The sequence below is a fragment of the Lepidochelys olivacea genome (assembly GCF_965140295.1).
Source record: "Lepidochelys olivacea isolate rLepOli2 genome assembly, chromosome: 3".
Classification (NCBI taxonomy): domain Eukaryota; kingdom Metazoa; phylum Chordata; order Testudines; family Cheloniidae; genus Lepidochelys; species Lepidochelys olivacea.
The window spans coordinates 7321923-7335085 of record NC_140413.1 but is presented as its reverse complement, the minus strand read 5'-3'; positions in this window follow the sequence as shown (position 1 = coordinate 7335085).

Here is a 13163-nt window from a genome sequence, read left to right as displayed (position 1 = left end):
TACAGCAGGCTCTGATCGAACTGCTCAAAAAGACCACAGACTCAGTTTGGTAGTGAAGGCACTCGGGCAGGTTAATTACCGATGAAGCACGGTCCTAGCTTCCCGGATCAATGTCTACAGTTACACTAGCATGTGTATGCCTATGATAAAGAATTTGGCTCAGTGAATGGCGGGACTTTTCATTTCCCCCTTGGCTGGACAAAGACATCCCCTCTGAGACTCCGCTTTATACACCAATACAGACAAATTACGTATTGCCCCTCTCACATTACCACCCTTTACTTTGTACATGTTGGTTTGATCAAAACATCTCTATCCATCACCCTGTCATCCTGACCTTATCTTTAAGAGGGGTCAGTGTGTCCCTATTATCTTCAGAGAGTGTGTTTATACCATAACCTTGTATTGGGGTGTTGTGATGCTACCCTTCTGGAATGTGTTTAAGTGAATGTTTAGTGCCTAGGAGTGCTTGTGCTTTTGTAACACCCGCCCTGGTCTTGCCAAGTTCATGAATTGGACAGTGAACTTGCAAGCAGGCATCTGCTTTGTAACAGGGCCTGACTTTTGCTCATAGCTTGACTCTTGCTAACTTTGCTTTATCTCAACAGGGCCTGACTTTAGTGCAGACCTTAGGCTTTATACCAGGCCTCATGTCTCAGGCTCTCCTTCTACTAAGGGCTCCTGTACTGTCTGGCATGTGGCTGTGAGGACTTGGATTCTAATAATGCCCAATGACCACACATGAGAACCTCTGTGACACCTGAGGAACTTGTCACCGTTTACTCTTTAGGAACACATATAGTTTACTACATCCACAAAGTATTTTTGCTCCTTGGAATGAGCAATTAATCAATATTCAAGGCCTTGCTGGATTGTTTCCAATAGGAAGAGAAACTGATTATATGATTCTTTGACCCAGTCCTATTTGTTTACAGTGAATGCATACAGAATCCTGTTTCCCAGAACACTATCATACTCATATGGTGCCCCTTACTGCATTGTCTGAGTACCTCAATCTTTAATGTATTTATCCTCACAACACCTCTGGAGATAGGGTAATGTTGTTATCCCTATTTCATAGATGGGGAACTGAGGCAGAGAGAAGCTAAATGACATGTCCAAGGTCACACAGAGGATGTCAGGAGGAGCAGGGATTTGAACACAGGTCTCTTAAGTCCTAGGCTAGTGCTCTAATCACTAGGTCTTCCTTCCTCATGCAGGAATAAAAAAGCAGGCAGTTTCCTTGCTCACAATTTCCAAGCCTGCCTTTTCAGCCAGTCCTGTGCCTGAAGGAGCTCCATCTACGCTCCTTCTCAGAGCCACATTCACAACTGCTTCTGTGGCTTTCTGTTTACTTTCTCCTGGCTTTCCAGGTGCTTTCTGCCTCTGACACCCACAGACAAACACAGCTGCAATCACTCAGTTCCTGTTTCAGACCTTGTGTTTGCAATCGCTCCCCAGGGAAACCCTTCTTATTTTCTCCAAGTTCTTGCTCAGGCCTTTCCATATGGCCCATCCCTTGGATGGGGGCTTCTGTTGTTTCAGCTGTCTTACTCCATAACAGAGTTTAATTGTTTCTCTTATTTAGCCTGAATGAAAAGCAACTGGCATGACCAAAGGCAGTCTGTTATTTCCCATAGATCAAAGACAAGATGACAGCCATTAACCCCTTCCAGCATAACAGTATAATGGAGCTGACGGTACTGCTTGCTCCTGAAACTACCAGAAATAATTATGCTTCCCTACCAGTTTATCATGTAGGGAGCTAAAGAAGTTCTGGTCCATCTTATAGACTTTTGTGGGCGGGGAGTGGGAATGAGGGCACACAGAACCGCTGGGGAGAGAGAATGGGGACCCTAGTGTGGGATGCACACATAAGCCTGGCAGGGGGTTTGGGAGGAATTTCAGGGACTCCCTGAAATAGAGGGGGATGGGAGGTGGCACACAGGGAGCTTGTGCAGGCGAATGGAGGAATGCAAGGAGTCAGTGGTATGTGTAATGAGCTCAGCTGACATAAGGGACGAAGCATGCACGCCCCAGTAGTACCGGTTACTGTCACAAGCTCAAATGCAAAATATTACCTGCATGTACATACAAATGCTCCCACTAGGACTCTTCTCTGGGCAGACTTAACTTTCTCAGTTGCTGTGGCATGGGGTCAGCTCCTTAAAATTGGGAAATAAGTGATAGTTCCATTGACTCGTTCACACTCCTTTTGGGTCTCTACCACTATAGCCTGCAATTAACTAAGCCTGCAGCAATTCTAGTCCTCTTTCTTCCTCAGTGGGCTGAGGGAACCTGCTGTCCAAATCCAAACTGTCAAAGTCCTTGAACACAGCCCTAAGGCTTACAGCAAACCCTGGTGGTCCTTGCACTGCTCCACAGCTGAGTCCTCCTGTTGGTCTGGCTCCCTCTCTTTATAAACTCCGTCTCCTACCCTTGAGCTCCCATTGGTTCCACTCTCAGAGAGTGACTCTGGGTGTGTCCTGCCAGGCTGCATGCCCACAATGGAAATTGCCTAAATAGCTTCAAACAGCTAATGAGCACTTCCAGTTTCTGGGTGATTCTTGCCCAACCAACAGAGTCACATTATCCAGCTCTGGTAAATCTGTGGGCACACAGCATCCCCTGAAACAAAAACAAGAGCATAAGTATCCTCCCTGCTTTTACTTCCCTTATTTACACCACTAAATGCTGCAGTACAAGTATGTGAGATAGACACCAATGGACAATGCATTTGGTAGTAATTCCCGTTGGGTGGCAGGGCTGCCAGGTCTTATGCACCTGCCTGCAGCTCAGTCTGAATTGCCTCCACCCAGCTGAGCTGTGAGCAGAAACCCTTTTGACTGCTGGAAGTCATCAAGCCTGGCTTCATGGAGTCAGATTACCTCTCCTCTGGCTGCTTTTCCTGCTAGATCTCAGAAGGGAAGGAAGCAGTGACAACAGCCAGTTGGCTCGTTACTACACAAACTAAGGGAGCTAAATACTAGCCCCAGGCTCCCACAGTTAACCTCCACACTGACCCCCACCCCCTCCCAACCCTCAGGAAAAGTCCTTGCCTCTCAGCTAGGGGAGTCATTTCAGATTTTGGTACAGGGAGGTGGGGGCAACTTTAACCGCAACTTTAACCGTGATTCCAGGGGCTACTTAGACACTTGAAAGCTCTGTTTTTTTGGCAAATAATTTAGCAATAGGTGACAGGAGCATTGCATCTAATTCTGATACAAAACAAAGAAAAGTAAATAAATATTAGACCCACTCAGCTCTATTACTAACATGTGGTTCATCCCCTATCGCCCACTCCCAGGTTCTAGCAAACAGAGGCTAGGGGCACGCAGAGCATGTTGTTGCATCCCTGCCCACCTAGCTAAAATCCATTGATGGACCTATCCTCCATGAACTTCGTTAGTTCTTATTGGAATCCTGTTATAGTTATGGCCTTCACAGAGAGTTCCACAGGTTGACTATGAAGAAATATTTTCTTTTGTTTGTTTTAAATCTGCTGCCTATTAATTTCAATGGGTGACCCCTAGTTCTTGTGTTATATGAAGGAATAAATAACATTTCCTTATTCAATTTTTCCACACCAGTCATGATTTTATAGACCTATATCATATCCTCCCTCAGTCATCTCTTTTCCAAGCTGAAAAGCCCCAGTCTTTTTAATCTCTCCTCATATGTAAGTTGTTCCATACCCCTAATCATTTCTGTTTCCCTTCTCTGTATCTTTTCCAAATCCAATATATCTTTTTTGAGACGGGGAGACCAAATCTGCATGCAGTATTCAAGGTGTGGGTGTACCACGGATTTATATAGAGACAATATGCTATTTTCTATCTTATCATCTATCCCTTTCCTAATGAGTCCCAACAGTCTGTTCGCTTTTTTGATTGCCGCTGCACATTGAGCAGATGTTTTCAGAGAAGTATCCACAATGACTCCACGATCTCTTTCTTGGCGGGTAACAGCTAATTTAGACCCCATCATTTTGTATGTAGAGTTGGGATTATATGTTGCCATGTGCGTTACTTTGCATTTATCAACACTGAATTTCATCTGCTATTGTGTTGCCCAATCACCCAGTTTTGTGAGATCCCTTTGTAACTCTTTGTAGTCAGCTTTGGATTTAACTATCTTGAGTAATTTTGTATCATCTGCAGATTTTGCTGCCTCACTGTTTACCCCCTTTTTCCAGACCATTTATGAATATGTGGAACATCACTGGTCCCAGTACAGACCCCTGCGGGGGGGGGGGGAACACACCACTGTTTACCTCTCTCCATTCTCATCATTTATTCCTACCCTTTTTTTCCTATCTTTTAACTGGAGTGCCTGACAATGCTTTCAGGATCATCTAACAATCCTTAATTTTATTTAATTTAATTTAATGACAAGACTTTTGTTATCTTAATCACCTTGCCTCTGTTTATAAACAAACTCCCTGCCCCAAAGATGACACTGGGAGCAGCACAGAACTCTTCGGGCTGCATTAGTGGGAGCATTGTCAGCAGATGGAGGAAAGTGATTATTCCCCTGTATTCGGCACTGGTGAGGCCACATCTGGAGCATTGCGTCCAGTTTTGGGTGCCCCACTACAGAAAGGATGTGAGCAAATTGCAGAGAGTTCAGCGAAGGGCAACAAAAATGATTAGGGGGCTGGGGCACATGATTTACGAGGAGAGGCTGAGGGAACTGGGTTTATTTAGGCTGCAGAAGAAAAGAGTGAGGGGGGATTTGCTTGCAGCCTTCAACTACCTGAAGGGGGGTTCCAAAGAGGATGAAGTCCAGCTGTTCTCAGTGGTACCAGATGACAGAACGAGGAGCAATGGTCTCAAGTTGCAGGGGGGGAGGTCTAGGTTGGATATTACAGAAAACTATTTCACTAGGAGGGTACTGAAGCACTGGAATGGGTTACCTAGAGAGATGGTGCAATTTCCATCCTTGAGGCCAGGCTTGACAAAGCCTTGGCTGGAATGATTTAGTTGGGGTCAGTCCTGCTTTGAGCAGGGGGTTGGACTAGATGACCTCCTGATATTCTATGATTCTGTGATTCATCACTAAGGCTCAGATTTTGTCACGGATATTTTTAGTAAAATCAGACAGGTCATGGGCAATAAACAAAAATTCACGGAAGCCCATGACCTGTCTGATTTTTACTAAAAATATCCCAGATAAAATGGGGAGGGAGGATGGTCAGCATCAACAGCAGCTGGGATCCCCTTGTCCCCCCACAGTGGCTGGAAGCTCTGTGGTCCCCCCGCCGCCTGCTGGGGCTGGGCGGCTGCAGGGAGCCGCACCACCTATGGCAAATGGGAGTTCTGGAGGAGGGGTTGGGAACTCCGGGGTCCCCCTGCTGTCCTGCGGCTAGGAGCTGTGGCTGAGAGCTGTGGGGCTTCCTGCTGCCAGCTCCAGCGTCGCGGCAGAAAATGTCACGGAGGTCTCTGGAAGTCATGGATTGTGTGACTTCCATGATCTCTGTGACTTAATCGTAGCCTTACTCATCACATATCACACTCAAGCCGAGTTGCAGTTACGAGCTCCATCTGGGGCTAGGGCGTGGGCTGTGAGCAGAACTCAGGTATGAAATTCTGTCCCCCACACAAATGGCACCCCTGCTCCCGAGGATACCTCTACCACATAGGCGCACTCCAGACATCCAGAGAGGCCCCTATTACATCCCATTTCCCTGCCTTCCAGAAACATCCTAGCTATTAGTCCCACAGACAGATTTCAGTTCCCCTCCCAGGCAGCATCCACCCACCTAACCCAGCACTCCCAGACATCCCAGCACCCCCCTACCCTGACAGCACCCACCTAGACACCACTGCTACTCTTAGGCAGCACCCAGGCATCCCAGATCGCCAGCACTCACCTAACCAGCCAATTGCAGACTCCCACCAGCACTCCCCTATTCAGATATCTCAGCATCCCTAGACACCTAGCCTGTATTTTGCACAGTTCCATATCCTACACTCACCACTACTAGAGGAAGGGTCAAAGGCTGTATTGACTATAAACTTCTATTGAAAGTCATGTGTAAATTATTTGAAAATATGCAAGTTCACTAATATTTTTTGCAATCAGTGTGACACATGGAGTTGAACAAAACTTGGCTGCTATGTTTGTGTTTGATTCTACTGGGTGTCTTTGCAGAACTGGTACTGCCCTCTGGTGGTTTGAAAAGGGCATGATGAATAAGCAGTAAAGATGAAAACCTTGGTGGATAGCACTATCTAGTGGTGTCATGGCAAAACTATTCAGTCTGTAAGAATAGACAGAGGCTTAAATGAGATTGTAAAGTTAGAAGGTTAAAGTGTACAAGTCACCATCAGTGCTTTGCATACTCTGGCTCATTCGTTCATTTAGAGAGGGCATTATTAACTATGCAACCAAAAGGAGGTTTTTGTCAGTGTCAAGGGTTTCTTGTTGCTTTCAAGGTTCATTTTTAGAGTTGCTGGGTATTTCAGACTGTAGCTGACAGTCTTCTTTGCTGGCTGGGTTATCACAGCTGCAAATGCTACTGCTATTTTTCCTCACGAGGTCTGCTGAGGTGTTTGGGAAGAAAGGGGATTCTGTGGGGGTTGTTTGGGTGGTCTGCATTGTTTAAATGAACTGAAGTAGTGGAGTTAGATATGAGTCATGCTACCTGCACAATTTGGATTGTGCTGGCTGGAGTTTTGGGGTATCCTTTCATTTTGATCTTATGGCCACATGAGTGGAATTACTAGACTTCTTCCCTCTCTTTCCTGGTGTCCCTTCACCTTTTTCCTCCTCCTCTCAGAGAGCCTGGGCTCAGAGTGAGCAGGAACAGGCAGAAATGTAGGTCTAACACCTCTCTGGAGGCACCATCAGTTTCTGTAGCATCTATGATTTCACTTGAAGAGTTACGTTTCTAAACTTTCTGATTGTGAAGGAAAATATTTCAAATGTGAACCCAACATAAACTAATGCACTGTTATCTACCTGACCATCCAGGCAGCTATCTAAAAAATATAACCTTGAGAGGTATAAACAGTCTCCATACATATTAAATTACTGTTACCTTGAAGTCTAATGATGTCAAGTTAAGCTGACCCTGAAAGCTAACACTGCCGATCCTTTGAGCCAAAAGATCCTTTGAGCCAAAACATCACGCTAATATGCTTAGCTAGAGTGGTTTGATACCATAGAAAGAAGAGAAGGAAAAGATCTTTTATCCATCTGGTGATCTGGAATTAACTATAAAAATAACTACTGATAAAATTTGCAGATGACATAAGAACAGCCATACAGAGCCAGACCAATGGTTCATCTAGCCCAGTATTCTGTCTTCCAACAGTGGCAAATGCCAGGTGCCCCAGAGGGAATGAACAGAACAGGTAACCATCAAGTGATCCATTCCTTGTCGCCCATTCCCAGCTTCTGGCAAACAGAGGCTAGGGACACCATCGCTGCATCCTGGCTAATAGCCATTGACAAAAATTGGCACAGTGGTAAATAATTATGAGTATGTGGACAGTCACACAGAGCAATCTGGATCTCTTGATAAGCTGGGCCCATTCAAAGAGAATGTGCTTGAATACAGCCAAATGCAAAGTTATATACATCTAGGAACAATAAATGCAGGCCACACCTACAGAATGAGGGGACTGTATCCTGGAAGCAGTGACTCTATGGAGGATTTAGTGGTCACAGTGACAAGCAACTCAGCATGATCTCCCAGTATACTGCTGTGGCAAAGAGTGCTAATGTGATCCTTGGATGTATAAAGAAGGAAGCAGTGAGGTGATTTTACCTCTGTATACAGCATTGGTGAGACCAAGACTGGAAGACTGCGAAGAGTTCTAATGTCTACATTTTTTTTAAAGGGTGTAGAAAAATGGGTCAGGGTGCAGAAAAGAACCACAAACATTATTTGAGGGCTGGAGAAAGTGCTTTACAGTGAGAGACTTAAAGAACTTGATCTCTTTAGCTTATCAAAGTGATGGAGAAATAACTTTATGGGGAGAAGATACTGGGTACTAAAGGGCTGTTTAATCTAGTGGAGAAAGGCAAAACAAGAACCAATGGCTAGAAGCTGAAGTCATACAACTTCGATTTAGAAATTATGCACAAGATTGTAATAGTGAGGGTGATTAACAATTGAAACCCAACTACCAAGGGAAGTGGTGGATTGGCCATCTCTTGATGTCTTCAGATCAAGAATGGAAGCTTTTTGGATGAGAAGCTGTAGCTAAACACAAGTTATTAGGTTCAAAACAGGGATAAGTAGGTGAAATGTAGTGGCCTGTGACATACAGGTCAGGCTAGATGTTCTAATGTTCCATTCTGGCCTTAAATTCTATGAATCACTATCTTCTTGGAAAATTGTTTGTGCCAAATTTAAAATTCCTACTAGCTTGCCTTCTTTTACTCATATAGAATGTCTTCCATTTTACTTTCCCCATTGCCCAGATCTGTCGGTTATAATTTGTAATTCACACCTTTACTCCCAATATTCTGAGAATAAATTTATTTCCCTGGCAGAGATGCTTAGGAAGCGGAATTTGATAGTTTTCTTTTTACTCCTTTCTATACTTTTAATATTTTCAAACAGAAAGCCTCCTTACTCTGCCTGCTAATAAGACAGCACAGAGCAGAAGGGAGCTAATGGTTGAATCTGTTGTATTTTTGGTCAGTGAGTTCAGAGTTAATGAGATGCTTATACAACACACTCATGAGTACAATGAAATGCAGGAATAGGGAGCTGGGTTATTAATTTTTCCTAAAGAATGTGGGTTGAGATGGGGAAATATAATGACCAATTTATGCTCCAATCATAGGACTGAAAGGGACCTCAAGAGGTCATCTAGTCCAGTCCCCTGCACTCATGGCAGGACTAAGGGTTACCTAGACCATCCCTGACAGGTATTTGTCTAACCTGCTCTTAAAAATCTCCAATCTTCTACAACCTCCCTAGGAAATGTATTCCAATGCTTAACTACCCTAACCATTTGGAAGTTTTTCCTAATGTCCAATGTAAACCTCCCTTGCTGCAATTTAAGCCCATTACTTCTTGTCCTATCCTCAGAGGTTAAGAAGAACAATTTTTCTCCCTCCTCCTTGTAACAACCTTTTATATACTTGAAAACTGTTATGTCCCCTCTCAGTCTTCTCTTCTCCAGCCTAAACAAAACCAATTTTTTTCAGTCTTCCCTCATGGGTCATGTTTTCTAGACCTTTAATCATTTTTGTTGCTCTTCTCTAGACTTTCTCCAATTTGTCTACATCTTTCCTGAAATGTGGGGCCCAGAACTGGACACAATATTCCAGCTGAGGCCTAATCAGCACAGAGTACAGCAGAAGAATTCATTATCGTGTCTTGCTTACAACATTCATGCTAATATAATGCCATAGCTGTAGATATTGTAGAATTCCAGAAGAAAATATACCTTGAGTATCAAACTCTTGGTAAAATGCTAGGGTTGCCAAACCTCCAGGATTGGCCTGGAGTCACCAAGAATTAAAGATTAATCTTTAATTAAAGATTATGTCATGTGATTACATCTCCAGGAATATATCCAACCAAAATTGGCAACCCTAATCTTGGCTCAATAGATGGGCTAAATATTAGAGTGACTATAACTAAAATGCCTCACTGTTTATATACTTTGAGCCTGACCAAAACTTATTCTGGTCTCTTGTGAATTTTTTCCATGTGATGGAGTACAAGTACAGTGTCTTTGAACTCTGGGACAGCTTCATGTGCAGGAGGAAAGCTTGGTCAGCACACAGGAACTGGAGAAAGATGGATCCTCAACCCCTGTTAGAATGGTTAAATCAAGTATGAAAGATTGCTGAATAGCACACATTTTTTCAGGCAGGCTAGATGATCTGGTGATCTCTTCTGGCCTTAAACTCTATAGACAAAAAAGGATTATATTTGTTATTAGCAGATTATTTCAGGAGCTCTAAATCTCCTACCCACCATCTCCTTTCTCAAAACCACCATCCTGCGCTTGTCACTCAGGCCTGTAACCTGGGTGTCATCTTTGACTTGGATCTCTCTCTCTAGGTCAGAGATTTTCAAACTGTTGTGCGTGCCCCCTAGGGAGGCAAAGGAACATTTGTGGAGGGTGAGCGGAGACACCAGGCAGCTCAGGCTTCAGCCCTGTGCAGCGGGGCTTGGTCTTTGGCTTGAGCCCTGCATGGTGGGTCTTGGGGAAGGAGCGCCACCTCCACCCCCTGACTCACTTAAGTGAGTCACCCAGCTTATGGGTCAGTGTCAATGCCTCCAAGACCTGTGCTGGCTCCTTGCCCCCCCCCACCTCCCCAGACCATTACACATACCTTCCCCCACCCTGAAAACCCAAGTGGGAGGGGCAGCTATTGGGGTGGTGCAATCAAAAATTATAACTCAAAGCAGGGGCTCAGCTCAAAAAGTTTGAAAACCACTGCTCTAAGTCCTTACTTCCAAGCTGTATTTAAGAATTGCAGATTCTTTCTGCATAGCATCTTGAAGTTACAGCCTTTCCTATCCATTCACACAGCTAAAACTCTCATCCATCTCATGTCTCGATTACTGCAATAACCTTCTCTCTGGCCTTTTAAAATGCACTCTTGTCCACTCATATCCATTGAGAATGCTGTGTAAAGACAATTTTCCTAGCCCATCACTTTGATTATGCGATACTTCTCTTTGCATCCCTCCACTGGCTCCCTCTTTATCTATTATATCAAATGTAAGCTACTTGTTCTTCCTTTCAAGGCCCTTCATGACCTGTCTCTACCTCACCTATCATCTGTAGCTCAGTATCAAAAGGTCAACCCCCCCCCATCTCCATGATGCATGATTCCATTATCTACTTCTTAAATTACCTACTTCTCAGGCCTCCTGCTCAGGGCAGGTGGAGGGTCCGGGGCTCTCCACAGAGGCCCAGGCTCCCGGGGTGAATCTTAACATAGCCTAGGGTGAGCATACTTCCTGTTTTGGCCAGGACAGTTCCCCTTTTTAAGCCCTGCCCATGACGTCCCAACGTTTTTGGCAAACTGGCCATTTGTCCCATTTGCTCTTCCCAACTGATGGCCCTGCAGATGACCAGTTGGCAAGAGCAAATGGGACAAATGACCAGTTTTGCCAAAAAGGGTCTTGCGGGGGTGGGGGGAGGCAGGGGGAAGCGAGTGAGCGGCAGGGCTTGGGCCAGCTCCGTGCGGGAATGGGGGCATAGCTGAGCCAAAGCTCCAAACATTTGTTTCCACAATACAAGGCACCTCGTTTGGATATCTGATGGACATACAGATCAAACAACAGTGTCTCTCTCTTTCTCAGTTCCAACCACATCCTTTAGGAATTTTAATTTCACTAGCACACATCCCAGGGCTGGGTACTGGTTATCTCCTAACCCCCATATGGCCAACCTGGTTAGGAGCTGCAGGGACTAATGAGTCTGATGCTGCTGGTAAAATGGTTTGTGGATGATAAGTGACCTGAGAGATACACTATTCTTGTGAGAATCTGGAGGAGCCCACATCCCATGACATAAATATCAGGAGCATTACCAGTAGCCCCTCAAATGCATTCACCCTGCACTAGGAGGAATCAGTGTCAGAGACAAGAACGTACTCCATGAGGGAAATGTAGTGTAATGGTTTATTGCTAAAGAAAAGTCAATTTGAATTTGCCATTCACGCTCCGCCTAGACCCTCGGTGCAGAGTGAGAGAATCAGCAGTGGCATATTTATCATTTCAGCAGCTGTCCCTTCTGCTTCTGGTGGCTCCTTCTAGTATTGCTCTCTCCCTTTTCCTTCCTTCAGCGCATTGCCATTTCCCTCACGGTGTTCCTCTCAAACACTTTTCCCTACGTCCACCTCATTTTTCCTCACTGCCTAGTTTCTGTGCTTCCCTGTCTCCTCATCCCCCTCCTGTCACTATACTTTCTTCAGACCCTTTCCCCTTTCCGAACACCTGCCCATTTCTGCCGGTCGTTCCCGCATGCCACTAACAACAGATCTGGAGTTGGATTCCAATACTCCCTCTCTTCTCCTCTTAAAGGAATATCACCTAAACCCTGCCAGAGTTTCCACAGCAGTAGAGAGAAGATTCATGTGTTGCATCCCACTGCATGTCCTCATAGTCACATAACTGTGGCCTCCCGTACTTAGGCATAATGGGCCCAAAGGCCACAGAAAGACACTGGAGAAAAAGATACTTGACCTTCCTTTGTGACTCCATTCAAGCCAGCTGGCAAAAAACAAAGCAAAAAGTGGGTGGTAAAGCAGAGGGTTTGTTTACAGTGTAGAAAGCTCAGCCAGATTAATTTTTTCCAAAAGGAAATTGTACAGTTGCCTTCAGCCTCTGTGGGACTCTTTGCCAAAGGATGTTGTGAAGGCCAAGCAGAGCTGTCCCTCGGGTACGGTGAATCAGGGTGACCGCCTTGGGCCTCACACTTTGGGGGGCCCTACAGGCGGGGAGGTGAGGCGGGCGGGGTGAGGAGGCGAATGCGGGGGCAAGCAGCCCCCCATTAGAACCTCCCCCCCCAGTGCCTCCTGCCCACCGGTGGGCCGCACCCATCAGCACCTCCCCCTCCCTCGCAGCACCTACCGCGGATCAGATATTTTGCGGTTTCAGGAAGCGCTGGAGGAGAGGTCAGAGAAGCGAGGGCGCAGCGTGCTCAGAGGAGGGGATGGAACTGGGCGGGGAAGAGGCGGGGTGGGAAGAGGTAGGGCGGTAGCAGGAAGAGGCGGGGTGAGGCCTTGGGGGAAGGGGTGGAGTGGGGGCAGGGCCTGAGCGGAGCCAGGTGGAGCACCCCCTGGCAGATAGGCACCGAGTTTCTAATGTCCCGGGTCTCGCAGCCTCCTAGGGACGGCCCTGGGGCCCAGACCATAACAGCGTTCAAAAAGAACTAGATAAGTTCATGGAGGATAGGTCCACCCATGGCTATTAGCCAGGATGGGTAGGGATGGTGGCCCTACCCTCTGGTTGCCAGAAGCTGGGAATAGGCGACAGGGGATGGATCACTTGATGATTCCCTGTTCTGTTCATTCCCTCTTGGGCACCGGGCATTGGCCCCTGTCGGAAGACAGGATACTGGGCTAGATGGACCATTGGCCTGACCCAGTATGGCCGTTCTTATGTTCTTAGGGTTTGTTTACAATGTAGAAAGTTCAGCTAGATCTATTTTTTTTTCAAAGGAAACTGTAAAGTT